Genomic DNA, 17,127 nt, shown 5'->3' with positions numbered 1-17,127 from the left:
ATAATGCTCTCTGATAATGCAGAGACTTTCTGACTAATAAGGACCATCTCATCCACAAGTTTACACCCAAATTCACTGTAGCAGCCTGCCCTTCTGTATCTAAGCGGTTGATATAGGCTGTCCTTAAGGCAATTATGGATAAACAGGCACCTCGTGTTCCTTGATCCCCAGGACTTCTAGATATGACTCACGCAAGAGGAATTTCATGGCAGAGGCATGAATGTCATTGCCTGGGAATGCACTCTAGGCAACAAGCTAAAGGTAGCTGCTCAGCACCTCCTTGCTGATTCCCAGTAAGAATCCAACCGAGTCTCTGCAGTGCCTATGTGGTGAAGTTTTCTCTTGTGATGGCACACAAGACTTCATGCTGTAATCCACTGTGGAACATTGCTATAGCATAGTCAGGATTTCCCATCTGAAATATCTATGGGAAAAAAATGCCTTATGAAAGATTCTTAAATATATTATGAAACATTTATGGACATCTTTCCGCAGGTGTGAATAAGCATGCACACTTAATCACATTTACTAAATGACACATTCAGGAAATAAGACCTCATTTATCAACTGACAACTTTCAGCTTCAATTATCCATGTGTCAGATGAGTTCCTAAACACAACATTTGTACAGCCACCCCAGGGATCAAACACAGCATCAGAAAATCAGTACCTGGTTAGCAATAATCAGAGCCAGTCCTAACTTAGCTGAGCACTGGGCTTCCCGTTAGACAACTTAGAGATCTTGGTGTTAATTTCAGAAGCTAAATTCAAGGGACAAAGACACAAAATTCAAGACAGTTTAGGAAACCAGCTATATCAGTCAGCTTTTCAGAGATCTTAAGCAGGTCAAGAGCAGTATACCTGATACCTTGGACCACATTTTGACGCTCTGCTCACCCACACTACTGAGAGCTGTGCTCCCTGAGAACAGCCTTTGTACGTTGGGGTTTGGCCGCCATCACTTCCAGCTCCAATGAAAGCACCTCAGAGAGACGTGGGGCTTCCACTGTGCGGTGAGCCTGCTGGAGCTCCCTAAATCTCCCTGCACTTCTTCCTGCTTCATTCACACAGATTTCTCGTAGCAGCCCGGCTTCTTCCAACTCCACCTAAGGAGCTCCTTTCCTTACTAAACAAAACGACTATTGCAGCCATTTTATTTAGTCTTGTGTCTATGAGTGACTGATGCTGTACAGAACCAGCCCTCAGAACTGACAGCACTGCCCACATGCAGGAGGAAAACCCAAGCTCTGAGGCAGCTGGAAGCAGCCTCAAGGCTGACATGAACCCTGAACATGGTGGCACCCCCAATCCCAGATACAACCCCAGAGCTGGGCTGCCGCTGCCAGAGCAGCGATTGTCCATGAGGATTTTGGACACTCTGTCTCCCCACACATGGGGCAGATCTTAGCACAGCCTGGATTGGCCCACATGGAGGAAGGTCTGGGAAGGCCAAGGGGAGGAAGGAACCCAGTGGTTGAGGTCTCTACCTCTGCCCACCTCAGGAAAAGCAGCAACAAATGAAGCCGACAAATGAGCATGAGGTCACCCAGCTTTATTGGTGTTGGCTGCTGGGGACCAGAGCCAGCAGTTGGGAATGGAACACAGCTTCTCCTACGTAGATCTTTGATGCTGGCTGTGATGATGTTTGTTCCGAAGATGGACTCGGAAGTGTCTCGCTGTTTGGAATGGCTCCTGCTCATGGTCTCTTCAGGGCCAGCTGTGGGAATTTGAAGCCTAACGACCCACTGGGAGATGGCTTCGTGTGCGGGACCGTCCTTGCTGTCTGGGCTGTTGCCTGTCTTCAGGCAGTGAGGACTCCCTCGAGGGCATCTGTCTGAGGCCACGTTGTCCTCTGGGCCGGCTTTGTGGACTAGAGGCCCGATGGTGTAACGGGGAGCGGCTTCATGTCCGGCCAGACCGCCACCACCTGGGACACTCAGTGGGAGCAGCTGCTGGGGACTCTGTGCCGGACCCCGACGCCCTCCGTCTGGTGGAGGTCTGTGAGCTGCTCTCAGCACCTGGGGCTGGCGTCCATCTGCTTCTTTGGCGTCCTCGGTGCTGCCCAGAGGAATCCTGATCCTCTTGCGGGCAGAGCTCTGACTCAGGCTCACTGGGTTGGCCACTGAGCCCAGGCAGCTGGGAACTGTGTGACGGGCCCACTGCTGCCTGGCTAGTGGATCCGGAGCTGACGTTCTCAGGCACTGAGGAGCTGTGAGATGGCCTCAGTCCCTCCTGGCTGGCACTGCTGGGGCCAGCGAGCTCCATGTTTGTGCTGGAGGCTGTAAGGAAGGCAGGAAAGTCAGCAGGGTGAACCTGCAGCCCCAAGCCGGGACAGGCTCTTATCCCTCCCTCATGGAGCACAGAGACTCATGCAAGGCCACCCTGAGCTCCCCATGCCAGCCTGCCAGCCCTTGCCTGGAACCATTCCAGGGACATGTGACTGCATCTTACTGGTGCCCACACCAGCACCAGCACAGCTGTCGCACTCCCAGCTGTCTGTGTTGTATATCACAGAGGAGCACTGCTGGTGAGTGCCTTCAGCAGCACAGGAACTGCAGAGGAGCAGCTGCCAGGGCCTGGGGAAGCAAAAGGGGTTGTGCCTGTGAGGACAAAGGGAGGAGCCAAGCCAGGCAGTGCCCAGCACATCTCTGGTGCTCAGTCTTCAGTGCTCAGTCAAGGGAAAACCCCCAGGCTGTGCTGAGGCTGAAATCCTCTGTAGTGCCCAAGAGAACTGCTGAGGTATCTCACCCCCGTGTCTCCACATGCTCCCTTCCTCCTGGGTTAAGGCAGTTGCTGACATCGCAGCGCCTGTGCCTCTCTCGCAGCGATGCATACGCATTATTGGCCTCCCATGATGGTGGTCTTCCGGAGAAGGGAGAGAAAGAGATGAACCTCCACTGTCCCCAGCATAAGTTCCAAGGTTATCCCAACACATCCGCCCCAACTCCATTTCTCGCTTCTCCGTGAAGCTGGGGCACATGCTCATGAGACAGCCTGGGCAGGCCTAGCACCGCAGCCTTAATGTCAGCAGAACTGTGCAGAAGGACACCAACCTGAGTGGGATGTGGATCCCGTGGATGGCCATTTGTATGAAAAACCTCTCTACGTTTCGACAGCTGGGTCACTGGAAGCTCAAAGCGCCAGTATTCAAGGCCAGTTGCTGCAGGAGAAGCACAAGCAGGGTGAGCGTGAACAGGGCCTTGTGCAGATGGGCGCCAAGCGTGCCTGCAAGGTGAGGAGAGGGCTCCTACCTGGATACAGCCCCGGTGGTACCAGGCATGCATGCATGCTGGGCACAGCATGGTGTGGTAGGACAAGGTGTCCCCCACAGGCTCAAAGCAGATGAGGCAGTTGGTGCCTTCTGCAGGAGCTTCCTCAATCTGCTGTGAAGGGCAGTGTTCCCAGCAGTAGGACCTGGGGGAAGATGGAAAAAGGGATGGGCACGGTGAGAAGTGCTGCGAGGAGGGCAGAGGACCAGGAAGCAGACGCAGGCCTTGGCTCTGGCTCTGGCAGCCTGCTGGGAGGTGTCACTGTGGGTTTCTCACTGGCTTGCCTACTGCTGACAGCCCTTACCTGTGCTGCGTGAAGTGCTGGGTGACACATTCCCCATCCATGGCGCAGGGCAGATGGAAGCTTCGTTCACAACTGCTCTCTGCGCAGCTGATGGCAGCCCCCCTCTCGCCACAAACAAAGCATTGCTGGAAAGAAAGAGAAGAACTGAACCACCAGTGGCAGGCTCAGGGCCTCTGTGGCCAGCCCCACACCTCTGGGCAAGACACAGGATGTGGGCACTGCTGGGTCACACTCTACAAAGATGCCTGGTAGACAGGGCTCATCTCCTACGGCAGGACTTTGTTCTGGAGCTGTTTGGAAGGGCCACGACTGCTCTCTTTGGGTCCACACTAAGATGGTACGAACCAGTCCTGGCACAAAACACCTCGCTCCACTCAGGTCCTCACCTTCTGGTTTGCCTGCTTGACTGCATGCGTGACGACAGCAGGGGGGACAGCCTCAATTCTCATCCCATGAGGAACAATGTTGGCAAAGGCCTGAAAAGAGCAGGATACCATTAGGACAGAATGGAATAATTCCTGCCACATCCCTGGCAGGAATGTGGAAGGAGCCCATGGGGGAACTCACCAAACAGAACTCATGGACGTAAATCCCACTTGCAGAAAGTGTGTCCCCGCAGATGTTTGGGTCGACATCCACTCGGCGACACAGCACACACACTGCAAAGGAGAGAACAAATGTGAGCACCTGGTGGGGCCAGGTGTCCCTGAGGGCTGTCCCCACGGTCCTGCTCTGTGCCTGCCATGCTGGCTGGAGGTGGTGGATTGGAAGGGGCCACGGCAGGCCCAATGGTGCCAGCAGGCAATCACAGCCCAAGCTGGAACCCACGTGCCAAAGAGCAGAGGGGCCCTGCCTTGCAGCAGCTGGGGAGTCCCTGCCTGTCCCTTCCTCACCTCCCGTCTGCAGGCAGACCCTCAGCACTCCTGTTGGCAGGAGCTGTGCTCAGGGATGCTTTGATCTCACCTGGCTCCTCCGAGCTGGAGGCCTTCCTCTTCCTATCGGACATGATGTGCGTCAACAGTGAACACTATGAGAGTTCCTGCTCTCTCCGCGTCTCACCAGGCCGCACTGGTGCTCGGCCTGAGCCCGTGTCATGGTTCTATGTTTTTGCTTTTTGTCTTTTTTTTTTTTTATGGTTTCAGTATTCCACATCAAAACATCATGTAGTGCACGGGGCATTAAAGTGTCACTGCCCCAATTCCAAGTACCTATCCCTGTACATTACAGCAGTCACGGGATCTGACCCTTCCGGGTGGGGGGGGCACTCTCTTGCTGCCTGGCAGTGGCTGCTGGAGGGTGCTTTCCTAGCCGTTCCAAGCTTTTCAGGTTTGACTCGGTCCCAGGAACTCTCTCTCTCTCATCTTGTCTGATTTATTAATCCCAATTTCAATTAAATTGTATTATATTTTATCTTGTATTCCAATATTATAGTAAAATAAGTTTTCCTCCATAGATTGTTGCCGCTGCTCTTTTCCTCCCTTCCTTCCTTCCCATTTCTGTGGGACTGGGGTGGGGGGGAGGGCAGAGGCCTGTCGCCCCTGTCACGGACATAGATTGATCTGGTCAACTCCGCTGACAGATTTTTGGTGCCCAACGTGGGGCTCGCTGCTTTTTAGCTTTTAGAACAAATTTTATTTATTTATTTATTTTCTCTCTGCTCTTGGAGAGCTTTGTTAGGGAGTTATCAGTAGTTCAGGTTTCTGTGCTGGAAAACCTGACCTGGAAAGATTAGGCGTACTGCCAGTGTTCTGGGATATTTGTAAACTTTGAGCACTACTTAGTCTGGGTAGTGCCTTTTTTTCCTTTTTTTTTCCTTTTTTTTCCCTCCTCTTGTTAGCTTCAATTTATTAACCCCTTTTTAGCAGGCACCACCGATGAACCCACTCGTTATCATGGGGGCACTGTGTAAAGGATTTAAAGCAATGGTGTTACTCACATCCTACTGGCCAATAATCCATCTCACACTTACGTGTTTTGGAATTGCATCCGTATATAGCTACCTAAGGGTAGTGATGGAGACACCTATGTTTTACCTACTTGCAATGTGGTATGATTTGAATTTTGACATTTACATCCCAGAAGGGATGGCTAATTTCACAAACAACTACATCCCAGAAGGAATGGCTAATTTCACAAACAGCTACATCCCAAATGGAATAGCTAATTTTACAAACAACACAATGTTCAGACCAGTCTCCAGGTTTTCTTCTTGGTTTATCGAACGTTTTTCGAATCTTGAATTAGTACTCATGTTGGTGTGCATGTCGTTAATTTTCCTGAATGTACTCCAACACATTCGTAATAAGGAGTCTCCTCCAAAACTAGAGAATGATGACTGGCAGGGAATATGGAGAGGTTTAGGAAAGGTCTTAGAAGCATGGGGACCCGCAGTGTCATGGGATTTTACTCTTGAACACCTGTGGGATCCTGAGAAACTAAGCCAGTATTTGAGTCAGGGACTATGTGGCTTACATAAATCTAAGGAGGTACAACTTATTTGGGGTTTGGCTTGTGCTTACCGTGCCCTATATAATACCATTCTGGAGAGAGAGAGTTTCCGAGCTGAGGTTCAAGCCAAAGGGGAAAATCCCCAAGTCAAATCTAATCAATCACAGGAGACACCAGTAACAATACCAGTTGCTCCTGTGGAGGGCAAGAAATGGAAATGATTGTCTTCGTGTCTTGAACGAAAAAGAGAAGAGGAGGAGGAGGTGGAGGAAGATCCAGGCGAGGGGCCCTCCTCAGAACCACCACCATCGCGAAAGGCAAAAGGGAAAACTAAGAGACGTGCAGAAGAGAGTGATGAAGAGGAAGTCTCTATTACTACTTGCCGGCCTCTAAAATCCAAGGTTCAAGAAAGGAGTTTACACGGCGCCCGAATGAAACTCTTGTTTCCTGGTTGGTTCGCTGTTGGGACAGTGGGGCCTATAGCTTGTCTCTGGATGGTAATGAAGCTCGCCAACTAGGCGCCATTGCCAGAGATCCAGCTATTGATAGAGGAATTAGTCGATGTTCAGATGAGGCTGCCTCCCTCTGGGAATGAGTGTTAACAGCCGTGAAGGAAAAGTATCCCTTCAAAAATGGCTTGAAGATTGCGATGAAAAAATGGGATACAGTTGAAAAGGGTATCCAGTATCTGAAGGAAATAGGCGTGGTGGAAATGTTGTATGACCCTGACTTTGTTCCTAACCACCCACAACAAAACCGCGACCCTGAAAGAGTGAGGACAACGCCTGAGATATGGCAGAAAATCGTGACAACAGCGCCGGACAAATATGCCTCTACACTGATGTCAGCGTGTGACAGATTCAACGAACAACAGAGAACGCCCTTAGTTTATGAATTAATTGTTACGCTCCAAAACTATGAACAATTGCTCTCCCCAATTCGTGCTGCCGTGGTGGCTGCTATATCAAAAATGACAGAGCAAGTGTCTCAACTGATTAACCATGACAAACCTGTAGCAGTATCAGAAACGCTTGATGAAGATCAGGATAATCAAACGAGTCTAGTGAAGGATGTGAAGTAGGTGAAGGAGACGGTGAAATTTTTGCGAGCCCACCTAACTAAAGACGAAGAACCTTCCTTCTCACGTGCACCATCAAAGATCTCAGCTGTTAGAAGCAAACGCTCTCCAGCTCAAGTAAGGGGTAATACACCGCGAATTGCCTTATGGTATTACCTACGTGACCATGGAGAAGACATGGGGAAGTGGCACGGTCAACCTACTCCTGTACTACAAGCCCGGGTGAAAGAATTACAAAGCAGATCAACCACCAGTTCAGTTGCTCCAGTTACCACAGGTAATGAATAGAGGGGCCCTGCCCTCAGTCAGGGGGGGGAAAGGGATAATAGAGTATATTGGACTGTGTGGATTCGATGGCCTGGCACATCAGAACCACTGAAATATAAGGCACTGGTGGACACTGGTGCACAGTGCACTCTGATGCCCTCGAGTCACCAAGGGACAGAATCAATCCATATTTCTGGATTCACTGGGGGCTCTCAAGAATTGACTGTGTTGGAGGCTGAGATAAGCCTCACTGGTAAGGACTGGCAAAAACATCCTATTGTGACGGGCCCATGGGCTCCATGCATACTAGGTATTGATTATCTCAGAAGGGGGCATTTCAAGGATCCTAAGGGGTATCGATGGGCCTTTGGAATAGCTGCTGTGGACACATACAACATTAAGCAGCTGTCTGTTTTGCCTGGCCTGTCAGAAGATCCATATGTTGTGGGGCTGCTGAGAGTAAAAGAGCAACAGGTACCGATTGCTACAAAAACGGTGCACAGGAGTCAGTACCGCACCAACAGGGATTCTTTGCTCCCCATTCATAAGTTAATTCATCAATTAGAGAGCCAGGGAGTGATCAGCAAAACTCACTCGCCTTTTAACGGCCCCATACGGCCAGTGCGTAAAGCCAGTGGAGAATGGAGGCTGACGGTGGATTACCGTGGCCTGAATGAAGTCACACCCTCACTGAGTGCTGCTGTGCCGGACATGTTAGAACTCCAGTATGAACTGGAGTCAAAAGCGGCCAAATGGTATGCCACCATTGACATTGCTAATGCCTTCTTTTCCATTCCTTTGGCCAAAGAATGTAAGCCACAGTTTGCTTTCACCTGGAGGGGCATTCAGTACACCTGGAACCGTCTGCCCCAGGGGTGGAAACACAGCCCGACCATTTGCCATGGGTTGATCCAAACTGTATTGGAACAGGGCAGTGCTCCTGAGCACCTGCAGTACATTGATGACATCATTGTGTGGGGCGATACAGCAGAAGAAGTCTTTACAAAAGGAGAGCGAACGATCCAAATTCTTCTGAGTGCTGGTTTTGCTATTAAGCGAAGCAAAGTGAAAGGACCTGCCCAGGAGATTCAGTTCCTAGGCATAAAGTGGCAAGATGGCCGTCGTCACATCCCGACAGATGTGATCGACAAAATCACTGCCATGTCTCCACCCACTAGCAAAAGAGAGACACAATCTTTTCTGGGTGCAGCGGGCTTTTGGAGAATGCATGTTCCAAACTACAGCCTCATTGTAAGCCCCCTTTATCATGTGACACGAATGAGAAATGAGTTTACATGGGGCCCTGAGCAGCAGCAGGCTTTTGAACAGATTAAACAGGAGATAGCCCGTGCCGTGGCCCTGGGGCCAGTACAGACAGGACAGGGTATAAAGAACATCCTCTATACCGCTGCTGGAGAGAACGGTCCCACTTGGAGTTTGTGGCAAAGAGCCTCAGGAGAGACTCGAGGCCGACCCTTGGGATTCTGGAGTCGGGCGTACAGAGGGTCTGAAGAGCACTACACTCCAACTGAGAAGGAGATCTTAGCTGCATATGAGGGGGTTCGGGCTGCTTCCGAAGTAGTCGGTACTGAAACACAGCTTCTTCTGGCACCTCGACTGCCAGTGCTGAACTGGATGTTTAAAGGAAAGGTTCCCTCCACCCATCATGCTACTGATGCCACTTGGAGTAAGTGGATTGCACTGATTAAACAATGAGCACGGATGGGGAACCTCAGCCGTCCAGGAATCCTAGAGGTCATCATGTTCTGTGATTCTGTACTGCAGCCTCTTTAGCGGCAATGTGTGGATGTGTGAACTTGTGAACTTTGAATCTCTCATTCTTCATCCATCGCCTTCTTTTGCTAACTACTACTACAACGTAGCTCCCCATTTGGTCACTGCATTTTGCCAGCTTTGATTTGTCACCAAATTCTCAGCACAACCAACATTTTGTTATCACGACGTATGCTTTGGAATAATACTCTTCCCACTGGAAAATTTGTTTTTTTTCTTTTATCTTCCTTTGTCCAAGTACAGGGCAGCCCTCCCTGTAAAGATTTTCACTGGCAAGGTTCAAAAAATAGTCACACAGAAAAAGAAATCAAAGCTTTAAAATACAGCCTGCAACAAACCCCGGAAAGTATTTCCAGCAGTCATGGGAAGCAAGAGCAGGGCTGTAGAAGGGGATGAGTTTGCACACTTTTCTATAGCTGCTGCTGGGCTGCCCCTGCTCCTGTATGTATTTTGTCTTCCATCTCTAAAAACTGAAATGCAAGGAAAGAAAAGGAAACAAAAAAAAAAAAAAGAGGAAAAAAACACCAAAACCCTGACTGCCTTGAGATAAAGCTTCTCTGGGCAGCTGCCGTGCATTTCCAATAGCTTTGCATCCATGTGCAGCAGGGACTGAGAATCAGAGCCTGGTTTGTGAACTCTGCTCACCTAGCTGAGCACTGGGGGTCCTGTTAGACCGCTGAGAAGATCCTTGTGTTCACTCCAGATGCTAAATTCAGGGGACAAGGAGACAAAACTTAGGAGGGCTCAGAAAGCCACCTTTGACATCAGTCAGCTTTTCAGGGAGCTTCAGCTGGTCAAGAGCAGTATACCTGATGCCCAGGAGTCACAGCCTCTTCTGTTGTAAGCACTCAATGAGCTCCAAACTTGTGCATCTTTATGATTGCCGAGAGAAGCTGTGGATGCTCCATCCTGGAGGCATTCAAGCCCCTGGTGGATGGCGTCCTATTCTAACCTTATATTGTAGCAAGTGGTTGGATCTAGTTCAGCTTTTAAGGTTGCCTCCACACCAAGCTTTCCTGTGATTCTGTGGCAACCATCTCTGCCGTAGTACCGCTGCCATGAGCTGAGCGTCTTATCTTCAGTGTTTGTCCCAAGAGCACGGCTCCTCCAATCTACTTCTGTGCTGCATGCAGTAGGGAAAACATTAATGGTGTGCATCATACCTCGGCTACAAACTAAAACTCTTTCACACTTGCAGACACAAAGCTTACTTGAAACAAGAGAAAGAAAACCCCCAGGCTTTTATGGTTTACGAACCGCGGACTGCCCAAGCACGTTCCTTCCAGCACAGCTTGAGCTTTTGTGACTGCAGATAAGCTCAGCTGAAAGCTCTCTTCCTTTGGTGCCTCTTCACTGCAGTGCCCTTTTGGCCATTTTTATTAGAAAGCCCTTTAGATCAAAGGTTTATTAGGAAGAAATATTGCTTCATTGTAGGATGAAGGGAGTGATTGCTCCCCACTGCTCCACTCTGTGTTTTAAATGGGTCCTCCATGTGGTGTAAGTGAGATCCACACGTAGATGATGCCCAGCTTATTGTGGTTTAGCTTGGAGTAGTGAAAGCTCTACGGAAATATTTCTGTGTCCTTGCAGTGCTTGAAGGGAGTCTTGTGTCTCCCAAGCAGTTTTATCTTTCCCTCTGAACAGAAAATAGAAACGGGAAAGTGAAGTCTTCTGGGAGTAGTTCTTCTTTTCTGTGAAAAGTACCCTGGAACAGGTAACAATCCATGGAACTGGGGTGTTAATTCTCTAACTCCCAGTGCACTACGTGATATCATGATGTGGAATACTGATAACAGAAATCGTAAAACCATGACATGGGTGAACCCATTCTTTTGTCTTTTACAGCATTTGTCTTATAGTGTACAGAACTAAAGTTCATTTGTTGGATGCTGTTTTACTGGCCTGGGACTCATAAAGGTTCTAAGAAATGTAACGCAATTCTTATTGTATCTGTTCCTCCCACTCACTTCACTTCTAATATGACCATTATGGACTCCTTTGTGCTTCTCTTATGGCTACCAAGAACATGTCTGTCTCCACATGTAATCTTTACTCTTCAGAATGTGTATGCGTGTTTCTCATCAGAGATGGGGCAGGGGTGTAACATACACAACTTCTCAGAGAATTGATGGGTTTTTAGCAATCCATGGGAAGAAACCCCGGAAGTTAGCATGGAGTAGATTTCATGGATGTTTCCAGGCTGAAGTCAGGCTTCTTCCTGATTGCTAAGTTGCAGTGCTTACTGCATTAGCCTGGAACTGACTGCCCAGGGATGTGGTGGAGTCACCATCCCTGGAGGTTTTCAATAAAAGGGTAGATGGGACTCTGTGGGACATGGTCTGGAAAAGTCATAAGCATGGGTTGACAGTTGGACTAGATGACCTTAGTGGTATTTTCCAACCTTAATGATTATATGATTCTATGATTTTCAATCCCAAGACCATGACCACCTCACTTCCTGCACACTCGAGTGTTTTCCTGGAAGGAAGCACCCCCACTAATCCAAAGGGTGAAACCCAGCCAGGGGATCAAGCCTTCTTCTGAAAGATTTGCTGTATACATACTCTTATATCATGCTCCTAACCCATACTTCTGCAGCTAAGATTGCACTGTAAATACAGACGGAGCCTTCTTGCAGGCTATTAGCTTGAAGTGAGGTAGCATTTGTTGTTTTAGAAATATTCTTCGAGAGTTAACTGAGGTCTCTTCTCAGGATGAGAGTCTGCAGCCTGAACTGAAATAATATCTTTACTGAAGCTGTAAAAAATTCATTAAAGGAAGTAGAAATATCTTAACGATAACATTTATAAAACATCAAGGATGGCGTGTGAAGGAATGTGTGGTTTTCAAGTGCTAATTGAAGAAAGGCTTGAAAGTGGTGCATATTTGCCAGGTTTTGGCAAATTAGCATTTTATTTCAAGACTCTCTCAGTGAGTTACAGAACTCAGGGAAAAAAATAATTAAGGTTGTCTCTGGTTCATGCTACATGATTTTTGTGAATATTTAACATTTTGTCAGTTGGTTAAGTCCCCATTTCCAAACTGATCTTTTTCTCATAGTTACCCAGAAATCAGGCTCTCACATCCAGCAAAAAATCTGAATGGGCTCATCCAAAACCACTGTCATGAAGAGAAAAAGACTTAATTTCCTCTGGGGAAATCTCAGACCTGTCAGGGAGACAGAAGAACTGTAAAGAATGAAATTGTATTTTATTCTTTTTTTCTTCACCCCTTTTTTTGTCTGGTCAGGACTCTGATCTTCCCAAAGGGGAAAGGTATAAGAAACATCAGCAAGTACCTCTTAACCAGCATTATTCTTGGAAAAGGATTCTTGTTGCAAAGCTAAATCCAATTCAATTCAATTCAGACCTCAGGCATTGTGCCCAGGCCACAATGGCCAAAAATTCAAATCTTCTCTCGAGCCTGGAGGCAGTTGGATATGGCCTGATGGCAGTTGGATATGGATATCTGTAAGAACAGATAACTGTTCTTACACAGGATGTGTCCAAGCCACAGATCTGCACATAATGTGCTCCCAAAGTTCAGCCCTATGCGGAAATACAGAGAGTAAGCTGAAGTTGTACTTCAACTTTATTCTTAGACAGTAAAAGAAAAGTTTCATTTTCAAGGAAGAGATTTCTCAGAAAAGCAAATTTGGAGTCTTTAACCCACTTCTTTGTGCTGGTATGCCTCACCTGGAGTACTGCACCCAGATGTGGAGTCCTCAGTACAGAAGACGTGTAGCCCTGTTGGAGCGTGTTCAAAGGAGGGACACGTGTCAAAGGCCTTATTGAAGTCCAGAATGATGACATCAGTGACTCTTCCCTTGTCCACTGATGCAGTGACACCTGCATAGAAGGTGTCATAGAAGGCTACTAGGTCGATCAAGCAGGATTTGCCCTTGGTGAATTCAGTCTGGTTCTCCCATATAACCTCCCTGCCTTCTATATGTCTTAGCATTGCTTCCAGGAGGATCTTTTCCATGATCTTCCCTGGCACAGAGCTGAGACTGACAGGTCAGTAGTTCCCAGGATCTTCCTTTTTACTCTTTTTAAAAGTGGATATGTTTCCTTTTTTCCAGTCACCAAGGACATCACCTGATTGACACAAACTTTTCAAATATCATAGAGAGTGGCTTGTCAACTGCATCAGCCAATTTTCTCAGGACTCTGGGATGCATCTCATCAGGAGACATCATCCATCGTAGACTTGTGGATTTTCAGGCTTCTTAGGTGGTCATGAACCTGATCTTCACTTAAATTGGGAGGTTCCTTGCTTCCCCGATCTCCTAACAAACAAAATGTCTGGGGGCTGCGTGATGAGAAGTTATCAGGGAAGACCATAGTAAAAAAGAAAAAACAACAACAACAAAAAAATTACCTCAGCTTTCTCCTTGTCTGTTGTTACCAGCCTGCTTGTGTCACTCACTATGGGAGGGTACAGCCTTCTGGACTTTTCTTTTCTGGTTAAGGTGCCTGTAGAAGCTTTTCTTGTTCTTTTTGGCATCCCTAGTCAAAGTTCAGTTCAAGCTGAGCATTGGCCTGACCCCATCCCTCCACAGCCTAGCAGCTTCCTTACAGTCTTTCCACAGTACCTGTCCCTGTTTCCACTGTCTGTGCATTTTCTCCTTGCTCTTCAGTTTGACCAGCAGGTCCCAGTTCAGCCATGCTAGTCTCTTGCCTTCCTTTCCTGACTTGCTTCACCTCAGGATGGAAAGCTCTTGCACCCTAAAGAAACCCCCCTGGAAGATCTACCAGCTCTGCTCTGCACCCTTGCCCATGAGGACAGTCCCAGGACGTTTTGTTGACTCTCTGGAGAGCTGGAAGTCAGCTTTCCTAAAGTTTAGTTTCTTAATTTTACTCTTCATCTTTCTCCTGTCCCTCTGAGCTCAACCATAGCATGGTCACTACAGCCCAGAAAGACTCCAATCTTGATATCACCAATCAGTTCATTTGCATTGGTGAGCAACAGGTCCTGTACTGCATTCCCTTTGGTGGGGCTGTCAGTTACTTGACTCAGGAAGTTATCCTCAATGCATTCCAGGAGCCTCTTGGATTGTCTCCAGCTCACTGTGCTACTTTTCCAGCAGATGGTGGTTGAAGTCCAGCATTAGATATGGAGGTTGGCAGACTTGCCTGCAGCAAGGGGATTGGAGCTTGATGACCCCTGAGGTCTCTTCCAACCCAAGCCATTCTATGATTCTATGATATAAAGTCTCCCAGCAGGATGAGCACTTTCAATCCCAAAATCTCACATAGCTGCAGGGTGAAAGCCTCATCGACAGGGTGTCACCGATCTGGTGGCCAGTAGTAGACATCGATCACAAGGCTCCCTTTGCTGATTGAGTCTCCAATTGTTACCCATTGGCTCTTGACTTGCTCATGACTGTGGGATAACTTCGCATTTTATTCCTTTCCTGATGTAGACAGGAACAACCCCACCCCTCCTTCCTTGCCTGTTCCTTCTGAACATCTTGTAGCCATTGATAGCCACACTCCAGTTGTGGGAATCATCCCAAAAGGTTTTGGTGATGACAACTAAACCATAGCTTTCAAGCAGCACAGTAGCTTCTAGTTCCTTCTGTTTGTTTCCCAGGCTGCATGCATTGGTGTAGAGGCAGCTGATCTGGGCAACTGATCTTGTTGCTTCCATAAAGGACAACTCCTTAGTGCCTTCTAGCTGTTTTCCCTGAATTTCCCCATTGCTTTCCCCTGTTGCCCCACAGTCACGGCCTCACTATTGTAGAGTTTTGTATGTGCTGCAGTGTTGTCGATATCCCATTGAAAGGAACACTCTCAGGAAATCCAAAGCACAGCCTCTGGCTATGCTTCTGTAGATACTTGTACTCCAGATAGGCAATCTTTGGCTGTCCCCTCTCATTTCAGTGGTAAAGTCAACTCAAAAAATCCCAGCCTCTCTGCAGTTCACCACCCTCATCAGTTGCACTGTGTTTTAGAAGCTTTTTTATACACATAATCAGCAAAATGGTCTGAATTAAAGGTACACCCCATCACACTGGTAATTTAGGGACATTTTTCAGTGGGCATGGTGGTGATGGGTTGATGGTGGGACTAAATGATCATAGTGGTCTTTTCCAATCTTACTGATTCTATAATTCTACAAATTACTTGCAGAACTCCCAAGATAATGTACCAAGACTGTAGCAAAGCCAGTCAGTAAAACAGGAGTTTCTGTCCTCTCTTAATCTATCAAATCATTCTCCAGTCAGGATGGAGTTCCACAAACAGTCCGTGAACTAATTGGTCTGGGATGGGCTTTTTACTCTACCAACAGAGTAGGAAAGTGATTTTTTCAGCTGTTGAACTCTTTGCAGGACTAGAGAGCAGGGTCTGGCCTCTAATTTCTTGCACTGGTAAAAATGAGCCAGGATATCATCAGTGAAATCTGTAGGCTCTGCAGGAATCCAGGGTGACGTATAACCATCATCCCTGTAGGATGTCAAGAGGGCCCATCCTGATGTAGGATGACCATTTCTGTAGGGATAGTGGGACCTATAGGAGGTTCCTTTACATTTGCCTCATACTGCAGAAGAAGGAATGGCCTTGCAGGATGAAGATGTCCTCTAATGGACTGATTTGCACAGCTGAGGTGTTCTAAGGGAGAGGAGAAAGGCTGAGACATGCCTCTTCATGCATATCCACACAGCCTGACACAGCCCTGGAAGCCTTACCTGCCTGCCTCGCTGGCTCAAGGGGCCAGATATGAGCTAAGCAAACACTGTCTGAGAGCCCCAGCTCCAAGCCAAACACAGCATGCAAATAATAGCACAGGCCATGTAAGGTATGAGGTTGTTCCCATTCATTCAGAACTGGAAACTGAACATCTCATGATAACGTAGCTAAGGTGCTTACTAAAAATATAAAGTTATTATCCTGACAACAGCTCCTCAGAGTAAAGTAATACAAAGTCTTGGTTGTTTCTAAAATTGGTACTGGCCACTTGCTTGTGAACATAACCTAGAAGTGAATGTTAAATATGACAGATCTTTTAAAAACAATTAAAAAGGAAAAAAAAGGGGGGGGATAATTTGGCAAGAATAAGGACCAGTTACTCTGTAATCAGCAGAGATCTATTCTGATGGCAGTATGAATGAAACCTGTTTGAAGTATCAGTTAAAGAAAATTTTCTCTAGGGCTCTTGTTTTCAGAAACAATTCCTCTATCAGATGAGAAATAAATTCAAATAAAAAAATGTACGTGTCATCCTGAAAAGGGCAGATCTCTGCACCCTCCTCCCACTCATGCCACAGTATCTGTCTGCAGACATTCCTTATCCTCTGCATTACACTGGGGACTTGGGGATACAAAACACCTTAAGGGGCAAGTCAGTGGAAGAAACCAATGTTGTGTTGCTGTAAAAATTAGCAGATATGCTCACATGATTTTTCTGATGCACAGGACTGCCACTGAATGCTTGTCATCATAGAATCATTTGAGTTGGAAGGGACCTATGAAAGTCTCTGTTCATGTAGATGTCCGTGTTCATTGCAGAGGAATTTGACTAGTTGATCTTCATTTGGTCCATTCCCCTACAATGAACAGGGACACCTACAGCTAGAGACAGAGAGGACTCATTTCATCTCAGAGATGACCAGAATAGATCAGAGGAATGTGTCCTCCAACAGGCTATTTTCCTCCACTGACTATAACAGGAGACAAAAGACATCTCAACTAAAGATAAGTGAGATGGATCCCACCCAACAGCAGCTGCTACAAAGCAAAGCTTGGCTTTTTCAACCAGTGATTGTACAGCACTGCTGTAAAGGCATCCAAGGCCATGGCAACTTTTCAAAAAATGTAACAGAACTAAAAAATGAATAAATAAATAAATAAATAAAAGAGGCATGGGATATGGAAACGAACACTATTTCCTGCACTCAAATTTCCTTCTCAGTTCAGTGCAAGGAGAAGCAGATGCAAATCAGATAGAGCTCTTGGCCCGGAACC

General features: G+C 47.4%; 1 long non-coding RNA gene across 1 annotated transcript; it reads right to left on the bottom strand.

Moving 5' to 3' along the window:
- Positions 1-12,039: 12,039 nt before the first annotated feature.
- LOC128079625 (uncharacterized) lies at positions 12,040-12,599 on the bottom strand. The gene is made up of 2 exons (XR_008206242.1): positions 12,459-12,599; positions 12,040-12,328 (listed from the first exon to the last, which is right to left on the bottom strand). It is a non-coding gene; the product is annotated as an uncharacterized LOC128079625 (long non-coding RNA).
- Between the last annotated feature and the right edge of the window lie 4,528 nt (positions 12,600-17,127).

Source organism: Tympanuchus pallidicinctus, unplaced genomic scaffold (genome assembly GCF_026119805.1).
Source record: "Tympanuchus pallidicinctus isolate F22 unplaced genomic scaffold, pur_lepc_1.0 scaffold19, whole genome shotgun sequence".
NCBI classification, from domain to species: domain Eukaryota; kingdom Metazoa; phylum Chordata; class Aves; order Galliformes; family Phasianidae; genus Tympanuchus; species Tympanuchus pallidicinctus.
This window is presented reverse-complemented; position numbering and strand designations above follow the sequence as displayed.